The sequence below is a fragment of the Macaca fascicularis genome, chromosome 11 (genome assembly GCF_037993035.2).
Source record: "Macaca fascicularis isolate 582-1 chromosome 11, T2T-MFA8v1.1".
Lineage (NCBI taxonomy): Eukaryota > Metazoa > Chordata > Mammalia > Primates > Cercopithecidae > Macaca > Macaca fascicularis.
Genome location: NC_088385.1, coordinates 80,143,983 through 80,167,644, shown reverse-complemented (window position 1 = coordinate 80,167,644; position 23,662 = coordinate 80,143,983). Strand labels below are relative to the sequence as shown.

At 34.3% G+C, this 23,662-nt stretch overlaps 1 long non-coding RNA gene across 1 annotated transcript in view; it reads right to left on the bottom strand.

The window, feature by feature from the left end:
* Positions 1-23,662, bottom strand: part of LOC123567547 (uncharacterized) — a 93,766-nt gene that overhangs the window by 20,051 nt on the left and 50,053 nt on the right. Inside the window, exon 4 of the long non-coding RNA XR_006690548.2 lies at positions 12,891-12,989. This is a non-coding gene — a long non-coding RNA (uncharacterized lncRNA). The remainder of the gene's footprint in view (positions 1-12,890; positions 12,990-23,662) is intronic.

Here is a 23,662-nt window from a genome sequence, read left to right as displayed (position 1 = left end):
GGTCTGTAATCCATTTTGAGTTGATGTGTGTGTATGGTGTAGGATAAGGGTCCAGTTTCACTCTTTTGCTTGTGGATATCAAGTGTTTTGGCACCATTTATTAAACAGACTGTCCTTTAAAAAATAAATAAATAAATAAATAAACAAACAAACAAACAAACAAACAAACTGTGCTTCTGCACAGGAAAAGAGACCATCATCAGAGTGAACAGGAAACCTACAGAATGGGAGTCAATTTTTGTGCTCCATCCATCTGACAACGGGCTAATATCCAGAAACAAGGAACTTAAACAAATTTACAAGAAAAAAATAGCCCCAACAAAAAGTGGGCAAAGGATATGAACAGACTTTTCTCAAAAGATGACATTTATGCAGCCAATAAACATATGAAAAAAAACCTCATCATCACTCGTCTTTAGAGAAATGCAAATCAAAATAACAATGAGATACCATACTATGCCAGTTAGAATGGAGATCATTAAAAAGTCAGGAATTAACAGATGCTGGAGAGGATGTGAAGAAATAGGAACACTTTTACATCGTTAATGGGAGTGTAAATTGGTTCAACCATTGTGCAAGACAATGTGGCAACTCCTCAAGGATCTAGAACAAAAAATACCATTTCACCCAGAAATCTCATTACTGGGTATATACGCAAAGGATTATAAATCGTTCTACTGTAAACACACATGTATTTGTATGTTTATTGCAGCACTGTTCACAATAGCAAAGAATGGGAACCAACCCAAATGCCCATCTATGATACACTGGATAAAGAAAATGTGGCACATATATGTCATGGAATACATGGAGCCATAAAAAAGAATGAGTTCATGTCCTTTGTAGGGACATGGATGAAGCTGGAAACCATCATTCTTAGCAAACTAACACAGGGACAGAAAACCAAACACTACATATTCTTACTCATAAGTGGGAGTTGAACAATAAGGACACATGGCACAGGGAGGGAAACATCACACACTGGGGCCTGTTGGGGGTTGAGCGGCTAGAGTAGGGATAGCATCAGGAAAAATACCTAATGTAGATGACGGGTTGATGGGTGCAGCAAATCACCATGGCATGTGTATACTTATGTAACAAACCCGCTTGTTCTGCACATGTATCCCAGAACTTGACATATAATAAAAAAAAAAAATTCAAAATAAAGATATTGGACATGCCATGTCATGACATGAACAGTCTTATTTGAATAGGATATACAAAATTTTATATAGGTATTTATAATGTTGTGATTTAGTGTCTCTATGGTACCAGTATGATCCTTAGATTTGGTGCTTCTAATAGAACTAATATATTTAACGTTATTATTTATATCTCATTTCTTCTATAACTCAGAACATCAAAGCCCATCAATTTCTTCAAGCTAGTGCCTGAGAGTAAGAGTGTTAAATTAGTTTTATCCTGTACTCTCTCTATGCTAGTCCAGGCTACAGATATCTGTTACACAAGTCTGGACTTTATTTGCAATTACCCTTTATTTAAAAGCCTAATTGCAACACTGATTTTAGTTTTTTGTGTTTACATTTTGAGACCTCAACAAGTTATTTAAATATCCAGTTCTCAATGTCAAGAAATATGTGCTTAATAATTTACCTAACATTTTTTTTAAATAAAAGTAAAACTTTTAAAAAAATTGTCAGCGTATAAGAGATTATTAAAATTAGCTGGGTAATCCCAGCTACTCAGGAGGCTGAGGCAGGAGAATCACTTGAACCTGGGATGTGGAGGTTGAGGTGAGCCGAGATTGGGCCACTGCACTCCAGCCTGGGCAACAGAGTGAGACCCCTTCTGAATAAAAGGAAATAAAATAAGCGATTATTAAATTATTCCTTGCTATTTTGTTGAGAAAAAATTAAAGTTAAATCCATGCAGTTAAGCCTAGAGAACAAATCAAATCCATCATTTAATATAAGTTGGCATTTTTTATCTGACTAAAATGGAAGAAGGGGATTTAAAAACTTTCTCTCATTTCAAACACTATGAAGCTCCTTTGTATGGGGAGAGATATGAATACATCATTATTTTCTTTTTTTTTAACCTAGAAAGACATGAGTTGTCATTTGAAAAACTACTTATTTTTTTAGCACCTGTGGAAAAAAATAAAAATAAGAAAAAGAAAAAAATTAGCTTCAAATCCCTTTTAGACACGTGATTCCATAAATCTTTCGTATCTGATTATCAGATGGAGGAGAATGAGATAAACCTCAACAATTTTAAAAGACTAGTTTTCTTCCCATTGGAAACTGTCTGATACAATAAAGACCTTCAGAGGAAAGGTCTGACTCTGAAAAAGACTTGACCTTGGAGGCAGACTAGATAATTTGTTAACACTCTTACCTAGAATGTATTCTGTTCAGGTGTCATTGCTGAACCTCTGTGCTCAGGGAGTGCGCAGTCACACAGGACTTGATTCTCATGAGCCAGGATTCGTATAAAGAAATTGACTTTGATATGAAGTCACCACTTCCAGGAATATCGCTTTCAAGTCTATTCAGGTGGGAGACATAAATTTAAAAATATGTTTGGGAGAAATTTGATCAGTAGAGTAGAAATAAACATAACATTTGCTTTTACTGTCAAGCAAGGAATTTGGAAAATATACATGTGCCGGCTGAAAGGGAACTTGAGAAACACCTCATGGGAAATTGATGGGAAATGAAAATAGCTTGAGGAAAATCAGCAGCTTTGACAATATGTGAGTCAATTTCAAACAAATGAACTCTAAAAGTTCAAGATCTTAAATGGTTCTTTACACTTTCACTTGCTAGAGGGGCAAATAATTTATCAGAATTCTAAATTTAATTATTTCTTAGTATATCTATTCAAAAGATATTCTGTATAGAGAACTCACAAAAGAGAAAAGTGAGGAGAGTTGACTTATGTTCTTGTAAAGAACACAGGGATTTTTAAAAAGTGTATAACTAGAAAGGGACAGTCACACTGAAAATAAATGTAATTTCATGGTACTTTCTCCCATAATTTAACTTGTAGAAAAATTCATTAAGAGTTTGTGTTTGCATAGCAATGAACATATTTCTAACTATTTTAAAGTGCATGTTGTCAGTTTTTATCAACAATGACAATGATTGGAAAAATTAACTTTTAAAAATTATGAATCTTGAATGTCTTCCCTTTGAATAATGAATCAGAATGGAGAGGATAGATAAGCAAACTTGACATTATCTAACCTCAAAAGTGAATGATATTAGGGAAATATATTTGCTGTATATCTGTGTACATTTTTTATGTACAGTGGTGATAGCAGGTATTGACAGCTGGCTGGGGTAATGTAACACCTGTTAATAAGCTACAGCACCTGGGAAGGTTCTAGAATAGGTATGAAAAATTATATAAATTGATTTTAATTTAGTTCTCCTTAGTCAAGTTTAGGATGTTCTGTAAATCTGCAGTTGGCTCAGTGACATTTTGAAAGGTGAGTCTTTGTTTTAGGCCAGTAATAAATATTTACACATGGGAAAAGAAATTTACACTGAGATTTGGCTTTAAGTTTTGCAAAATTTCAACCTTGCAAATTACATGTATGGCAAAATGCACATCATGTGAAAGCAAAATTGTTGAAGTAAGCATGTCCTGAATTTATTCATTGGCCTGCAATATTTGCATACTTTGACTCTTGTATTTGCAGCCCACAATTATCACAGTGCAAAGAGAGGAGCTGAGGCAGGAAAAACAATAGAAATATAATAGAATTGATCACTTTTCCAAATATAGTCAGTCTAGGTCCCAGGAAGTAAGTTTTCTAAGTAGCAAAGCCATTTATGTGATTATAAATCTGGTACTTGTCACAATGTCTCCTTTTCCCACATGTATCTTTATGTTTGAGCTGAACTCTCTAATTAACCTAACAAAAGGAGCCCTTACTTTGAAACTCTGTCTCTTCTTCCTGTGCATTTACATGCCACATATTTGAAGATTTGCCTTATTTTTCCAAATTGTATTATAAATTTACCCCTTGAACAGAGTAAACTCTTTTTAATATCTAACAAATTATATTTTTTGTTCTATTGTGTTTCTCAAAGAAACATTTAGCTCAAATTTAAAGTGCTAGTATGTAAACTGAACTGTTCTTTTTTTATCACTTTCACGTTGAAACATACTCTCATGGAGAAGAAAAAAATAATTATGAAACATGCCTGAATTCAGGTGGCTAAACTCATATGAAATAAAGAGAGACAATTCAAGTAATCATAATGTAACACGGAACAATGTGATTAACACAACATAAATACAAACAGAGTGCTGTGGAGATGCTTAAAAAAATTGAACTTTTTTTATTATACTTTAAGTTCTGGAATACATGTGCAGTAAGGGAGGTTTGTTATGCATGTGCCACGGTGGTTTGCTGCACCCATCAACCCGTCATCTACATTAGGTATTTTTCCTGATGCTATGCCTCCCCATGCTCCCGCACCCCAACAGGCCCCAGTGTGTCATGTTCCCCTCCCTGTGCCATGTGTCCTTATTGTTCAACTCCCACTTATGAGTAAGTAGATGTAGTGTTTGGTTTTCTGTCCCTGTGTTAGTTTGCTGAGAATGATGGTTTCCAGCTTCATCCATGTCTCTACAAAGGACATGAACTCATTCTTTTTTATGGCTCCATAGTATTCCATAGTGTATATGTGCCACATTTTCTTTATCCAGTGTATTATATATGGGCATTTGGGTTGGTTCCCATTCTTTGCTATTGTGAACAGTGCCACAATAAACATACATGTGCATGTATGTTTATAGTAGAATGATTTATAATCCTCTGGGTGTATACCCAGTAATGGGATTGCTGGGTCAAATGGTATTTCTGGTTCTAGATCCTTGAGGAATCTCCACACTGTCTTCTATATGGTTGAACTAATTTACACCCCTACCAGCAGTGTAAAAGTGTTCCTATTTCTTTACATCCTCTCCAGCATCTGTTGTTTCCTGACTTTTTAATGATTGCCATTCTAACTAGAGTGATATGATACCTCATTTGGTTTTGATTTGTATTTCTCTAATGACCAGTGGTAATTAGCTATTTTTCATATGTTTGTTGGCTGCATAAATGTCATATTTTGAGAAGTGTCTGTTCATATCCTTTGCCCACTTTCTAATGGGGTTATTTGATTTTTTTCTTGTAATTTTGTTTAAGTTTCCTGTAGATTCTGGATATTAGCCCTTTGTCAGATGGATAGATTGCAAAAATTTCTACTATTCTCTAGGTTGCGGGTTCACTCTGATGATAGTTTCTTTTGCTGTGGAGAAGGTCTTTAGTTTAATTAGACCCCATTTGTTAATTTTGGCTTTTGTTGCAATTGCTTTTGGTGTTTTAGTCATGAACTCAACAAGACAGAAAATTAACAAGGATATTTTGGACTTGAATTCATCTCTGGACCAAGAGGACCTAATAGACATCTGAAGAACTCTCAACCTCAAATCAACAGAACATACAGTCTTCTCAGCACCACATAGCACTTATTCTAAAATGAACCACATAATTGAAAGTAAAACACTCCTCAGCAAATGCAAAAGGACAGAAATCATTTAAAAAAAAAAAGTCTCAGATCACAGTGCAATCAAATTAGAACTCAGGATTAAGAAACTCACTCAAAACCACACAACTACATGGAAACTGAACAACCTACTTCAGAATGACTACTGTTTAAATAACATTTAAGGCGGAAATAAATAAGTTCTTTGAAACCAATGAGAACAAACACCAAATGTACCAGAATCTCTGGGACACTGCTAAAGCAGTGTGTAGAGGGAAATTTATAACACTATATGCCCACAGGAGAAACTGGGAAACATCTAAAATCAACACCTTAACATCACAATTAAAGGAACTAAAGAAGCAAGAGCAAACAAATTAAAAAGCTAGCAATAGACAAGAAATAACTAAGATCAGAGCAGAACTGAAGGAGATAGAGACACGAAAAACTCTTCAGAAAATCAACGAGTCCAGAAGCTGGTTTTTTGAAAAAGATGAACAAAATAGATAGATCACTAGCCAGACTAATAAAGAAGAAAAAAGAGAAGAATCAAATAGACACAATAAAAAATGATAAAGAGATCACCACTGATCCTACAGAAATACAAACTACCATCAGAGAATACCATAAACATCTCTATGCAAACAAACTAGAAAATCTAGAAGAAACAAATAAATTTCTGTACACAAACACCCTCCCAGGACTAAACCAGGAAGAAGTCAATCCCTGAATAGACCAATAACAAGTTCTGAAATTGAGGCAGTAATTAATAGCCTACCAACCAGAAAAAGACCAGGACCAGATAGATTCACAGCCGAATTCTACCAGAGCTACAAAGAGGAACTGGTACCATTTCTTCTGAAACTACTCCATACAACAGAAAAAGAGGATATCCTCCCTAACTCATTTTATGAGGCCAGCATCATCATGATACCAAAACCTGGCAGAGACACAACAACAACAAAAAAGAAAATTTCAGGCCAATATCCCTGATGAACATCAATACAAAAATCCTCAATAAAATACTGGCAAACTGAATCCTGCAGCATATTAAAAGGCTTATTGACCACAATCAAGTAGGCTTCATCTCTGGGATGCAAGGCTGGTTCAACATGTGCAAATCAATAAACATAATCCATCACATAAGCAGAACCAATGACAAAGAGCCATTAATAGATGCAGAAAAGGCCTTCAACAAAATTCAAAACCCCTTCATGCTAAAAACACTCAATAAACTAGGTATTGATTAACATATCTCAAAATAATAAGAGCTATTTATGACAAACTCACAGCCAATATCATACTGAATGGGCAAATGCTGGCCACATTCCCTTTGAAAACCAGTGCAAGACAAGGATGTCCTCTCTCACCACTCCTATTCAACATAGTATTGGAAGTTCTGGCCATGGCAATCAGGCAAGAGAAAGAAATAAAGAGTATTCAAATAGGAAGAGAGGAAGTCAAACTGTTTCTGTTTGCAGATGTCATGATTGTATATTTAGAAAGCTCCATCGTCTCAGCCCAAAAACTCCTTAAGCTGATAAAAGAAACTTCGGCAAAGTCTCAGGATACAAAATCAATGGGCAAAAATCACAGGCATTCCTATACACCAATAATAGACAAACAGAGAGTCAAATCATGAGTGAACTCCCACTCACAATTGTTACAAAGAGAATAAAACACCTAGGAATACAACTTACAAGGGATGTAAAGGACCTCTTCAAGGAAAATTGCAAACCAATACTCAAGGAAATAAGAGAGGACACAAACAAATGGAAACACATTCCAGGTTCATGGATAGGAAGTATCAATGCTGTGAAAATGGCCATACTGGCGTGAACCCGGGAGGCAGAGCTTGCAGTGAGCCAAGATTGCGCCACTGCACTCCAGCCTGGGCGACAGAGCAAGACTCCGTCTCAAAAAAAAAAAAAAAAAAAAGAAAGTAGCCATCAAGTTACCACTGGCTTTCTTCACAGAATTAGAGAAAAACTACTTTAAATTTCATGTGGAACCAAAAAAGAGCCCACATAGCCAAGACAATCGGAAGCAAAAAGAACAAAGCTGGAGGCATCACACTACCTGACTTCAAACTGTACTAAAAGGCTAGAGTAATCAAAACAGCCTGGTACTGATACCAAAACAGATATTTAGTCCAATGGAACAGAACAGAGGTCTCAGAAATAACACCACACATCTACAACCATCTGATCTTTAACAAACCTGACAAATACAGGCAATGGGGAAAGGATACCCTATTTAATAAATGGTGCTGGGAAAACTGACTAGCCATATGCTGAAAACTGAAACTGGACCCCTTCCTTACACCTTATATAAAAATTAACTCAAGATGGATAAAAGATTTAAACATTTGACCTAAAACCATACAAACTCTAGAAGAAAACCTAGGCAATACCATTCAGGACACAGGCCTGGGAAAATTGAACATTTAAAAGTAAAAATCAAACAAGAATCATAACATCAATATATCATTATTAACTGGTAGCTAGTATGCTACAGAGATAGAGACTACAATAGGTAGTTGTAAGTGAATATGACTGCAGTGTTTGTATTGCCATGGTTTGTAACTACAAGGAATATTTTATAGTATCTTGGTTTTAAAATTGAAAAATTTTACCATTTTACTGAGGTGTAATTGATATACAAATAACTGCATATATTTAATGTATACAAGTTGATAAGTTTGTACATAATGCATACACCTGTGACAACATCACCACAATCAAAGTAATAAACATATTCATCATCTCCAAAAGTTTCCTTGTGTCTCTTTGTGGTCTTTGTGTACGTGTGTGTGTGCACGTGTGTATGTGTGGTGGTAAGAATGTTTAACAAAAGATCAGCTTTCCTAAAAAATGTCCAATACTGTATGTTTATTTCTAGGTACTCTCTGTAGTACGAGAGATCTCTAGAAATTATTTCTTGTTTAACTGTAATTTTACACCCATTGAACAACAAATTCCCATTTCTCCTCCCCCTGTCCCCGCTAAAAGAACTATTTTCTGCTTTTGTAAGTTTGACTATTTTAGAGTCTTCATATTAGTGGAATCATGCAATGTTTGTCCTTCTGTGACTAACTTATTTCACTTAACCTAATGTCTTCCAGGTCGTTTCATGTTGTTGCAATTCCTTCCATTACATATATATAATTTTATTTATCCATTCTTTCAGTGAATATTTAGGTTGTTTCCATGTCTCTTGGTTACCGTGAATAATGCTGCAATGAACATGAGAGTGCACAAACTCTTTAAAACCCTAACTTCTGGGTATATATATACACAGAATTGGAAATGATAGATCATATGGTAGTTCTATTTTTAAGTTTTCAAGGAGCTTCTATACTGGTTTCCATAACGGCTAAACCATTTAACATTTCCACCAACAGTGTACAAGTGTTCCAATTTCTCCATAATTTTATCCACACTTGTTATCTTTGTGTTTTGCTTTTTAAAATAATAGTTATTCTAACAGGTGTTACGTGATATCTCATTGTGGTTATAATTTGCATTTCCCTGAAGATTAGTGATGTGGAGCAACTTTTCTTATACTGGTAGGCCATTTGTATGTCTTCTTTAGAGAAATGTCTATCCAAGTCCTTTACCCTTTTAAAAATCAGTTTTTGTTTTTGTTTTGTTTTTGCTATTGAGTTGTGCAAGTTCTTTACATATTTTGGAAATTAGCTGCTTATCACATACATGGTTTACAAATATTATCTCCCATTGCATAGATTGCCTTTTCATTCTATTGATTGTTTCTTTTGATATGTAGAAGCTTTTTAGTTTGATGTAGTCTCATTTGTCTTTTTTTGCATTTGTTGCCTGAGCTTTTTGTCTCATATCCATGAAATTACAGCTATGACCAATTTTACGAACATTTTAACATATTCTCTTTTAGGGGTTTTATGGTTTCAGGTTTTATGATTAAGTCATTAATCCGTTTTGAATTGATGTTTGTGTATGGTGTAAGATAAAGGTCCAATTTCTTTCATTTGCAGGTAGAATTTTTAAAATTTAGTCTTTGTGTGTATATGTATGTGTGTGTTTTCAATTCTTTGGAGGCAGTAACTAGAAGTGTTTTAAGATTTTAGTTTTGGCCGGGCACAGTGGCTCACACCTGTAATCCCAGCACTTTGGGAGGCCGAGGTGGGCGGATCACGAGGTCAGGAGATCGAGACCATGGTGAAACCCCATCTCTACTTAAAATACAAAAAATTAGCCAGGCGTGGTGGCGGGCACCTGTAGTCCCAGCTACTGGGGAGGCTGAGGCAGGAAAATGGCGTGAACCCAGTAGGCGGAGCTTGCAGTGAGCCGAAATCGCGCCACTGCACTCCAGCCTGGGCGACAGAGCCAGACTCCATCTCAAAGAAAAAAAAAAAAAAATTATAGTTTTTGTTGATTCGAGTTTAAGATGAATCCAGAACATTGTGAAAATTTGAGTTTTTTGAAACATGAATATTTCTGATGAGCTTACCTTGACAAGATATTTTCACCTACTTTGTTCTCTGCTTCAGTAGGGAATATGAAATTTTTAATTTTATATGTCCAGGTGGAAAAGTAAGACAACCAAGTTTTTCTGCCTGAATGAAGCCCTTTCCAACCTTTGTCTCGGGTAGTAGTTCAATAGTCCATAAACACTGTTACGACCCTCTGAAAACTATGCAGTGTTTCCATATGGAGCTTGATTTGTGGAGGCGATGGGGAAATCCATTCAAACACATAATATTTATTTTAATTTTAGAGAAGTCAGAGATCCTATGATCTCATTCTCAAACCCCAGATACAGAATACCTAATCTAGAGCCTCTTCACATTCAAATATATTTCACTAAAAACAGTATTAATTGTCATACATTTATTAAACCTCAGAAAAAAAGAAGTTTGACATTTGACTAAAAAATCAACTATATGAATCAGAATTGGAATTTTGTTGTGATTATCACTTAATTTAAAAACAAACACGGGGTTCATGCTATAAATTTTTTTTTATTATTTTTTTAAAGGAAGGTGCATTTAGGTTAAAATTTTTTTATTTTGGGGAAATTGTGATTTTTTTCTAGAACTTTTGGAAGAACATTATTGTTATATTCCATTGTGGCTTTTTGAGCTGGAAGCATGACTATTTTGTAAATATGCAATTCATTGAAATTTTTAAATTTAAATTTTGTCATAAAACAAGAGGATAAATAATACTTAAAATTCCTTGGGTCATTCTCTCTTCCATTTACCCTATACTTCCTTAGTATTGAAGATAATATTTTTTAGAGAACCACATAGACATTGTTCCATTATAAAATTTGGAATAATTAACATGACACGTCTATATACTTACTCTTTTATTTTCACCAGTGATTGATACTAAGATTTCGAATTCTGAATGTTCTTGGTACTCAGCTCTCATAAAAAAACCCAATGTTTAATTAATGTAGCCAGAATACCCAATGATCCAAAACTCCCTGTTGAACCTTCTTAGAGATAAATAGCTTTGTGCAATCATAAAAATTCAGAAGCACAAACCTTCACAATTCCGATAGTTGCTACCATTCTCAGTAGATTATTACTTCCAGGATTCAAGGATTCATGGATGAAAATGTTCCAAATAAGACTCTATTTTTAAGCCAGAGGTGTTTACCCTTTGAAATTTATTTAAGGCCAGATAATTCTTTATTTTCAGGAGCTGTCCTGTGTATTGTAGGATGTTTGCAGCATCTCTGATCTTTCTCCACTAATTGCCAGTAGCATCTGCCTTAGCTCTGGTACCAAAAATGTCTCCAGACATTGTCAAATGCCTCTCAAGGGCAAAATAGAACCCCATCGAGAACCACTGTCCCAAATAACATTTTATCTAAGAATGTTGGCCTTCTCTGACACATGAGATCCATCTTCTGATTTACATAGTCTGAGATGGAAAATAAGTTTTGCCTGATAAGTGTGACTTGAGGGTCAAAACTCATTGTTGTGACCCCTTAAAAGTCAGACATGTATCTGAAACGTAAGCGAGACTCTCACATCATCTCCATTTGAAGTCCTCAGTTTTTACTTTATAGGTATCACTCACCTTATCAGAAACTCCAGTCTCCCTCAATGATCGGATAGAAATTGTCATTACTCTTCTGAAGTCAAAAAACATTCTTGTTCTCAAGGACATAGAACTAAATGGCAACTGTCTAATGTCAATCTCTTGGAGAGCTTTGCAAAATGTGGTGTTTATATGGCTTCATTCCACATTTTGTGTGCCATTCCTCTGTCACTTTTTCACTAATAAAGACCAAACTATTAGCAGGTAAGCTGAACTCCAAAATCATCCTGCTATATTTACACACTGATAAAACATTTCTTTACTTAGGAAGTTAAGCATGACCTATCTCAGTCTTTTCTGTCCCCTTTTATCTGGCCAAGTACTGAGAAGTTACTAAAGTGACTGCCATAATTATATAAACATTCAATAACCTTCATGCAAAAAAAAAAATCCCTTGTCTCCTAGTGATGACTGCTCCATATCCCCTAAGTTAGATATTGCAGTCAGATCTACTGTAGTCCTTAATTCACTTTTAAGGCATGTGAAGCCTGGGATCTCTATAATTTATCTCAAGGTAACTCCTAACTTTCTCTCTTCTTTAAATTATATACAGAATTTTACTAAGGATATGACCACTAAAGTCTGACCTCCTGAGTATGAATCCTGAATCAACACTTACGAGTTATATGACCATAGGCAAGTTTCTTAAGGTTTTCTGTTTGTTTGTTTTTGTTTTTGAGGTGGAGTCTCACTCTGTAGCCCAGGCTGGAGTTCAGTGGCATGATCTCAGCTCACTGAAAGCTCCGCCTCCCAAGTTCACACCACTCTCCTGCCTCAGCCTACCGAGTAGCTGGGACTACAGATGCCCGACACCGCACCCGGCTAATTTTTTGTATTTTTAGTACAGATGGGTTTCACTGTGTTAGCCAGGATGGTCTCAATCTCCTGACCTCGTGATCTGCCTGCCTCGGTTACTTAAGTTTTTAACCCTACACTCAAGATATGAAGTATAATAGTGTCTATTACTAGGGTTACTATTATGATTTAGTGAGAAAATTTATGCAGAATGCTTAGGACAGGACTTACTAAATAATGATGACAGAAAGTGTTAGCTATTATTAATCCCAGTTTACTCTTGCTTGCTAAATCTAAAATTTGAAATGACAGGCTCTGGAAATTATTTAAAATAATAATTTTTAGCTTTCCTTCTTTACACAGCACTTCAACCTCAAAGATCTACCATCCTAAAGTCATAAAATCTTTGTACATGTATTTAACAAATAGTATATCCCTCTCACCAATTTGCAAACTTTGCAAATTTTAACTATTATGAGTGAGAGACATGGCTTACCTTACAGAACATGGGAAAAGACAAAGCTATAAAGAGATTATCACTTCTTAGCCAGGACTAAAGCAACTCTTCTCAAATACTTTTTCATCTTCTTCATCTCTGTATAAACACATAGATAGGTAGATAGGTAGGTAAATAGATTTTTGTTCATGCACACAAGTGCACATATACACATGCACACACACACCAACTTCTCTATGAGTTTAAATGTATTTGCTACAAGCAAAATGAGCACTGTTGAATGTCTTAGAATGCACTCTGATTCAGAAGTAAGTTAAAATCTTCAGCACTGTGTATTTTGATGGCAGATGTTAGATTGGTATAATAATAAGATATATTTTAAAATGAAAGCCATAGCAAAACAGAGAGCATAAACTTTAAGAATAACAAGAACCAAAGAAATTAGACTACTGAATATATCATTCAAAATTCAAGTATGTTTAAAATATTTCATTATATGTGTGAAAATGTAAGCACTGACAAGAAGCATTAAGTTGATGAAAGAGTCTCTTACTTTTCCTTGTAAACTTGTCTATGTGGGCAGCACTTCTGTAATTATATCCTAGATCACTCTTAAACTGGCAGGAACTCTTGTTCACTGAAAATCCTACTGACGATCTATTGTTCTCTTTGATCTGTGGAGCCAACCTTTTGAATTGCATTGCATCTCTGTAAAGTGCACTTACCTGGGAATTCATATTTACTTATGTGATTGGCTCATTTCACTTTTGGTCTTTAATATACTCATCCTCTATATCTGGGTATGTCAAGGCATGGGATGGCATTTCATTTCCTTCACTCTAACTTATTTTTTTATTTTACTATAAATTCTGGGATGCATGTGCAGAACGTGCAGGTTTTTTACATAAGTATACATGTGCCATGCTGGTTTGCTGAAACTATTAACCAGTCATCTAGGTTTTAAGCCCTGTGTGCATTAGGTATTTGTCCTACTGCTCTCCCTCCCATTCAGAGACCCCCACCCCCAAACAGGCCCCGGTGTGTGATGTTCCCCTCCCTGTGTCCATGTGTTTTCATTGTTCGACTCCCACTTATGAGTGAGAACATCTAACTTCTAATTAAACGGAAATGAGGTGGGACAGTAGAGTGACTGAAAAAGTACTCCTAGGTACAGAAGGTTATAAAGTGTGCCAAAAGGTACTATAAAAAGCTTACCAGTAAATAAGACATATTCAAATGGTCTAGACTACCATTGTTAGTAGAAAAAATAATAATAATGGAAGATTGTAAAATGACATACTTGATTCTGAGGACATTCTTTTTTCATTTATTTAAGAAATGTTTATTAAGCAACTACTGGGAAATACACTGGAGTTTCATAAGTCAACAAAAATAAAGTATACACATAAATAAGCAATCCCTATGCGATGAGATACTTAATGAAAAAGTGTGATTGCAAGCACATAAGAAGAACACTAGGTAGCTTTAATTTGAAAAACATAGTGTAGACCATTTATAACAAATGCAGTTAGTACCCTACTTACATTTCTTTAACCTTACCACTTGAATGACTGTTGTCCGACTTGCAACTAATGGTGTCTGAATCCTTTGACTAGAAAACTTACAAGGGGAGGAAAACCATTGTGGCAAGTGCCTATCAAGCCAAAAATACCAGAAAATTAACAACACGCCCTCATTCCTGCAGAAGTAGCCCTCAGTCAATGACTAACAGGATTTAGAGGTTAAAGACCCCAGTTTATTTGTCTCTTTTGTGAAATAACTCTGAGACTTGTATGTTATATAATTTCCCAAAGTTTTCTGCAGATTTGAGCTCCAGTCACCCATAAGAGTTGCTGACTTCTGTTTCCTTCCCTTCTTTGCCTCACCACTTTCCTCCAAGTGTTTCTTGGATCTCTCAAATAAGCTATTCTCCCTCCAATCTTCATTTCAAGGTCTGCTTCTGGAAAATGCAAACTAAACCACCATCTAATATAACAATTTCAAAAGTGGTGGAACCTCTTTTATAATAGGAATTATAGCAGTTACATGTTTTTAAAAAACCCTACTAAATATTTGTATGATCTAAAGCTAGCAATCTCTCCTTCTCTTTGTCTTATATCCTGAGTCTGCTGATGTTTTCTCTTACTTCTGTGTGATAATGAAGCTCTGAGCCAGAAGATAGTATCTTTTTGAAAGTTCAAAACAGCAAGACAAAAAAGGTATATCTGGGTCATTTTTAGGAATGACTTAACAGCCAGCTAGATTCTCAAAGTTGTTCCTTACAAAAAAAAAAAAGAGAGAGATGTTCTTAACTTGGGGATTTTAAAAATAAGAACTTGAATTTTCTTTCTTTTAGCTAAATCTTCATAACCCAGTGCTTTTCAACAATGATTAAGTAACACCAAGATTATCTTGTTATTGTAAATGTTATCATGAAATGTTTTGATGGAAAAAACAAAATATATTCAAGTAACTTTCTAAATATTTGGGTGCAATAGGGACATTTCAATATAAAAAGGGAGAGAAAACTTAGAAGTTGTATGATTCTTTACTTACTCTGCACACCTCTAGCAAATATATGAAAAACTCGGATACTTAGATTATGTCACTTTAACCTATTCTACTCTCAGAGGAACAATATTGAAATGTCTATCAATTGCTCTCACTCTCCCCCCAATTAGCTATATTAAACACTGCATCTTCTTTTCTGGCATTGCAACTGAATACTCTGAAGAAAGTCACTTAAATTCCATCCAAGGCTTTTTGGTGTGACTAAATATCATAAATATGTGAAACTAGAAAACAATGAGAATTATAGACATTGATATAAAATACGTGTGTGTGTATATATAATATATATAGTCTACAATCGTATTAAGAAAAAAAGTGATACTCTGTCACTAGGTGAAAATCTTCCTTCTGCAAGCCCCTCAAGTCCTTGTTGAACTGAGGATCATATTATTTGCTAAAATATAACTTTATAAATTTCCCCAAATATGCCTGGGATTGCTGAAATGCACATATTAAAATCGTATACACTTAAGAGGCTTTAATACTTCTTTGTGCATATTTACGTTGCATAAAGAAAAATGTAGGGAGAAGAAAAGAATTATATTACCACTGTCAAATGTACACTGCAGTGAAAAAAGAACTTATCTGCAAACTTGTGCTTCATCTCTACAATAAGATGGATATTTTTCTAGATGACTTAAATGGTTTTCAACAGTTTTAAGAACTTCCTCTTATTAATATAGGGCACATGGATACTGAGTGCCCGAATAATAACGAGAGCAGCAGCAGCAACAGCAACAATAATAAAAATAACTTCCATTTTTTGAACTCTAAATATGTGCCAGAGAATGTTCTAAGCCCTGTACCTCTGTATATCTACTAACACATTTCATCCCCAAAACAGAGATAAATACAATTAATATCTGCATTATTCATGAGGAAAGTGAGACACAGAAGGATTCATTAACTTGCCCAAAGACACATAGCTCTAAGTGACAAAGCTAAGATTTGAATGCAGGCAGTATGAATTATGACCATTGTGCTACTCTAAATGCAGTTATATTACAATAATTTCAAGGGTATAAAAATTATAGCAAAATTTTTACAATAAGGCATAATATTGAGCAATAGCCTTAACCCATTATCCCTTGTCTCTGGAGTGACTGGATATGAAAATGTGAAAAGAATAATACAAACACTTACAGTTACTTTGGAGGAACGGAAATTAAGTTTGCTTGGCAGAATGTTACCTTGTCAGCATACTAGAGACAAGACAGAGCCTCCTGAGGACTAGGATGTGCAAAAATGTTCCACCTTTGGCTTTAAAAGATGAGGTTTTCAAATAGGCATTTGAACACACAGTAAATGCATGTTTCTCAGATTTGATGTTATTCATTAATGATGAAACAAAGATACTAGTAGAAGAAATGTACTTTTACGAATTATCAGAGGTAAGAAACCTAAGATCACAAATCTGACTGGATTCAAAATATGACAGAAACTAGAAACATTTCATGAGATGAATAAAAGAGATTTTATTAAAATTAATGAGTCGTATCTCAATGTTTAAAGAACTGAGGTTTGTCTATTAGAGTTATAGCTAAGTTGATCTATTTTTCCCTACTCTTGAAGTATTATCAGTTATCATGGCTAAATGTATCCCCCAACACATCCTTACTGACATTTGTGGACCAGCAATGCCACAGTCAATTCATCACTCTACTCTCATATGGTCTAAATGCTGAACCTATGATCAAAAGGGGAAAAAATAAAATAAAATATTGACAATATTGATAGTGTTTCTGTCCTAAGCTTTTTTTAAAATAGAAAAATAATATATGTCATAAAAATCTTTTTCCTCTTCAAAATACAGACATATTGAAATAGACTTTCACAGTGGCAAGGATATGAGAACAGGGAACAAATGAAAGGGTGGCACAAAGTACTGTGTTCAGGGGTCAACACTGTCTGTCAATCAATATGGACTTGCTTAATGAATTCTCAAATGTCATTATTAAGAGAAATGATCATTTTTTATTTCAGTATGTAAAATGAATTAATTCTCTGTCAATCCAGGAGAGCTCTGACAACTCTCATTTTTAGCCCTATCATTATTATACACACTGATGTCAGAAAAAGGCATATTTTCACTTTAAGCAACGCATCTACAGACATACATATTAAGTGCCTCTCTCTGGCTGGCATGCACGGTCCATTTTTACTATAAATTCTTCTTGATTTTTGATACAAGTATTGCATTACCTTGGTAAGCAAGCTCATTTAATGTTACTAAAAATAAACCCAATAGACTTGGTTGAAATAAGTTACTTCAGGGCAGGAAAGGCAGAGGCATAATGTAACTGAAAGGCTATAGGCTTTGCTGTCAGAGAAACTAGGATTTCTATGTGATACTGAGCTAGTTATTTAACCATGAGATTAAGTTTACTCAACTAGAAAATAGAGGTAACATGTATCTCATAACAGATATTGTGGAGATTGAATGATATTCATATACCAAAGCTGTATGTGTTGTTAAATTACGTTTAACCTAAAACTGCCTCATTACATACTTTAAGTTTGACCTAAAGGTTTCTCCATACATAGTGAACAGTGACCTAACTGAATATGTAAACAAACTGTAATGTACTCATGTAATAAGTAGCCAAATCTCAGCCAATCACAGCAGCTGAGTTTTGGCCAATCACAGGCAGCCAACTGTTCAAACCATGTTCAAAGAAGGCAAATACCCAGCACTAACCAATCCAGATATTTCTGTACCTCGTTTCCATTTTCTGTACGTCACTTTCATTTTTTTGTCCATAAATTTTATTTGACCATGTGGTAACCCTAGAATCACTCTGAATCTATTCTGATTCTAGGGACTGTGCAAATTTCAATTTTTTTTTTTTAATTAAACTATGTTACATTTGTCCAAAGTTTTTCTTTTAATACTGTTCAACATTTTATGTTAAACAGACTTGGGAATGATAAAATTGATAATGATTGAATAATCAAATTAAAATTTAAAGCTTTATTATATTGTGAGTGGAATGAAGAGAGATGTTTTAGCCAGCCCCCAACAGAGCTATTTCTTAACATTCCTTATAACTTTGTATATAATTTTCAAAATGTAAAAAGGAAACTCAATTAGAAAAAAAAAATCTGACCTAATGAAATCTAATTATATCTAAAATTCAACATACTGAAATAATACTTTTGTTTGTCTACCAAGTTCAGATAGAAGTTAGGATGGCCTATCGTGTAAATCTGCATTGCAGAAAGACATAGCACATATTTAAGTTCATGACAGTGTTAGAAAACTTTTTCTAAATGAATGGTAATTTGTATCAGTGTAATTCACACACATACTTTAAAATGAAATAACACAATAAAGAAAATTCTACAGAGGAAAAAACTGGCTTTCAATGTCATGTCTCAGCATTACTACCATGCCACCAACTGCCTTGCATTTGATGAGTTCCCAGAATTCCTTAGAGTGACTTTGTCTCAGTTCTCTTAACTTGTCCCCTCTCCCTGTGCCTGCTCATTCAGCATGTTATTTCCAAGTACTTGGTGAAGTCCTGAATATATTAAATAGCAGTTAATACAATCTTGCTCTGTGGCTAGAGGTCCTTGGGATTTTAATGCTTGAACCACACTCAACTAAAAGAAGTTAAAATTTTTAACTGATTTCTTGCTACCCCATTCTATGGCAATTTTTCTTCCTGTTGCTGCTTCACCAAGGACACCAACAATTATTATTTTTAGAAGAGGGTTGCATATTCTGCATTTTAGTTAATTTGGATTTCTTCTCTTTGGCTTTCTGATATATTCAAGAAGACTATAATGTTACATCTTTTACAGATTTTACTCTGTGTTAGGGTGCAATTGATGGTAACTTGCTATTTTTATGTCTACATCCTAACCATAAAAATAATACTTATCTTCATTTTAAAGATTATTTTCACTGAAAGTAGGATTTAATTCAGCAATGTAATCCCCCATCTTCCTTCATCATTTATTCTGACAAATTATTTGTCATTGTTATTTTTTTCTCCCATGAAAGGAAGTCTTTTTTTCCTCCTGGCTGCCTGCAAAGTTTACTCTTTTTTTTTTTTCTCTTGGCAATATTATTATGGTGTGTCTTAATGTGGTTTATCACTTTTTTTTTTTCATGCAGCACATGATCTACAGTTCTTCATGAATCTCTGAGTTCATGTCTTTCAACAGTTTGGGACAATTTTTAGACATTTAATATTCTATCCCATTTGCTCTCTCCCTTTTTTCTAGGATTGCCTTTTACTATGAGAAAAAAGGATATATATTTTCACTTTTTTCAAAATTCCTCGTAATCTATTTTATACATTTGTATTCTTCCTAGATTTTCGATTTATAACTTATATTAGTGTGTCTTCTATTACACCACTTCAGTTTCTCTTAAATATAGTTTGCTTTTAGTAATTTTAGTAATTATATTGTTCAGGTCTGAAATTTTCATTTGATTAATTTTTAGATTCACATTTTCTAGTGACATTCTCAAGTTTTCATCTTTCTCCATAATTTTTTCTAGATTTTTAAGTATATCAGTCATAGTTATTTTAAAGAACTGAGTCTGATAACTTTCTTATGAGTATTAACTTACAGTCTATTTATATTCTGATATGGTCATATGTCCCTGCCTCTGTGTGGTGCTAGTCACCTGTATTAAAATTAAAAATATAATCTTAAAATAATTTCTTCTCTAAGAGAATGTTTCCTCATCCTATCCCCAGGTGATAGTTTATTTCTTGAATTCAATCTAGAACTAAAATAAATCACATCTTGGTAGGAGCTTTAATAAATCTTTATCTTCCTTGGGTTTGCCAACTATCTACTTTAGGGCTTCTCCTTCTACCTCTTATCCCTCTGTTTAAAAGTAAAAAACAAACACATTCTTGGATTTGTTTGGGTTATTTCATTGCAGGTGTACAGAACCCAGTTCTAATTAATCTAGTAAGAAACATGTAATTTCTTGCAGAATTAAGGAACAGATGAAAGAACAGGTTTATAACAAATGATAGGCAACATTTCATGAAATAGGTTAGTGCTGGGTGGATAAATTAATTAACAGTCGGATTCAAGTTTCTTGTCATGAGTCTATTAAAATACGATTTATTATTTTTCTAACTTTTTAATTTTTTATTAGATAGCAATTTCTCAGATTTTTTTAAAAAGCCCAATTTTATTACTTGGGATAATTTACTAACAAGTTCAGTAGAACGTGGAACCTCCAAGAACATAAGGAAAGCCATGTAAATTTGGCTTCTGACTAAAAAATGTTTCTTATAAATAAGTACAAGGTAAAAGCCCAAATATTAATATTTCCTAGTATTATCTCATAATACAAACGTCATTGTTTACAAAAAACCATTTTACATTCCGGACACAAAAACAGAAAATGAAATATCTGTTATCTGAAGCCAACAGAAACACCTAAATTTATTTCCAGGATAGCTAGTTATTTTTGGTATTTCTAGATGACTCACTAAGATCCAAAATTTTATGACTAAGGTTTATTTTAAAAGATTTATTTGAAACATAAGATACATTGAATTCAAATAATTCATGTTTTTTTATGTGATACGTTTGAGTTAATCTAGAAAAATTATAATGTGAATAAATAGCACTGATATTGAGAAATGTTAAGAAACATTTACTTTCTGTGGTATGAATCACTGAATGTTATAGCTGAAGGGGACATTAGAGGTCAGATAAACTTAACATACTATTTTATATGAATTATTCTGCATGAAAGTGCTGAGTCAGTAAGAACTGTGTATGGCAATGATTCACCTTTGGTTTTACAGATTCTGAGATTGTTGGGCCTTAGGTCATGGCTCATGATATATTTATTTAATCAAATAATTATAATTAGTAAGATAATTTTTTAAAATATATTTAATAGGCCTATTATGTGAATTATCTTTTTTATATGGCTCTAGAGACCCATGGAGAAAGCAGTTGAGCACTATCACTAGGAATTAGTTGATATTCATGCCAATGCTTTCTAAGACAATGACAAAATGCATGTTAAATACTTATAAATAATATAAACTTTTACACAGAAACAGGATAGGATTAGCATTCTAAATGTTAAAGTTGAATAACCTGTATGTCACTGCCACCAAACTTAGCCTTAAGGAACTTCTCTGCTGGCAGAACTTTAGACTTTTTCATTAGAATAACAGCAATTGCCACAGAAAATATCAGGTTATTTGTTCAAGATCTCACACTATAAGTTAAATGGCAGATCTAGGAAGAGTACTTACTCTCATATCCGAACACTGTGATATTCTGCACAAATTTAATGTAACTCTCATGGGAGGGACAGTTTTTTAACAAGGGGTATTTGCATTGTTGTGTATATTAATGGTGTGTTTTAAGGAGCACTTTATTCCTGTCCTTGAAGAGCTTATCATCTAGTTGGCAGATAACACGCAAATTTGAAATGTTTTTAAATTATTCAATGTACATGCATATTGGCTTAGTAAAAAGTGATTATGTGAGAATTGGCAAATTATGTAGGGTTAATCTGGTACTTTGTGAAGACAAATTTTAAATCAGGCTTTGACAATGATCAAGATGAATGAGTGGAGATATTAGGAGAAAAGTCTGCTTAAAAACACAAAGGTGAGAATACATGAGTGTTCCTTGGAGCTCAGTAAAAATTGTTTCATAGATGTGGACAGACAAGTGGAGAGGCAGTTATTGGGGAACTAGAATGCTACTCATAAGGCCTTATATTTGTCGAATTAGGAAATACTAAAACAAAACCACTGTAGTTTCCTTAGGAGGAACATTGTACAATGAAAATAGATCAGGAAAAGAGTATTTCAACTATAATAAATGTCATATTTTAAGAAAAAAACAGAGCATTCGCATAGCAAATATCAATTTTTAATTCAATATTCTCATTATTCTTCACAACTACCATTTTTGGCTTTAAGTACTAGTTCTCTTACATTTATAGTCTTTTTTTCCCCTTTAGTAATAGAACCTCTAAGTTTTAGTTACAAGATGATAACCTAGCAAGATATATTTCTTAGTCTTTCTTTAGTGTAGATGTGTCCATGTACTCACTTTGGGTCAATGGTATATGCAAGAATATATGAGCAAGCTCTGGATCATGAATTTTCTTCTTTACCTTTTCCTGGTCTGGAAGGTGGATATGGATGCAAGTCAGCATTAATGATGTGATCAAGAACACAACATTTGGAGATGATAGAGTAAAGAGAAAAGAACCTGGATTCCTAAATGTTTTTATGGGTCAGATCGTTTTCACCAGCCCTGAACAATTCACTTTTATACTGGTTCGTGTAAAATTTCAGCAGTATAGCTTGGACACTAAAACACTAATTCAGAAATTAGTACCTAGAAGTGGGGTTTTGCAGCAATAAAAGTTTAAAATATCTGACATTGTCTTGGTGTTGTGACAGCAGGCAGAGAAAGGGTATACCCCATGCCGATATGCCAGTGACACTTGCCATGTGGAAAAACACTTGAACTATAAGCAGTGATAATTGGGAGTCATATTAAATGCTTTTGAACTTGTAGCTGTATGAGAAGAGGCTAGAAAAACAGTGCTCCATTTCTTGCTAATTTTAGCAAAATCCTATAAGAAAAAGAGAAGCCCAAGCAAGAAACTGCCAGTTTGCAAGCAAGGTGGAATCAAGGTTCTCTCTACCTGTGGCCTGTAATCTATGTTACTGAGAACCAGAGACTCAGAGACATGGAAAAGCCAATCTTTCTGTATTTTAAACAGCAGAAGATAAGATTGTCACTCAAAGCCTTTCCTGGTCAGACATGGTCAGCCTAGACTAAAAAAAAAAACAAAAAAAAACAAAAAACAAAAAACAGATTTAGGGTACTATCCTTCCATTTGAATCTATTGTTTTATTTGGCAATCACTCCTGAATTGTGGGAGACAAGGAGGAGGAACTTAAAGGTGTGATTATGGCTGCCCAATGTAATTAATTCCCTCACTAAAGACAACAACAACATCAAAAGTAGGTAAAATGGGGAGGCAAGAAGGAGCACTGAAGATCCGCAAGAATGTTCCTGGACCAAACTGAGGGTTGAACTACTATTTTTTGTGGCCCATTAATGAGATGCAGATAAACTGGAGAAGAAGAGAGTTGTCATTTCTGTAATTGGTTACAGAGAGAAGGCCTGGAAATTATTGGCAGGCCAACTCAAAATTACAAAGATTTCTGGAGCTTATATACATTCTAAGCTATATGTCTATGTGTAAGTGTGCATTT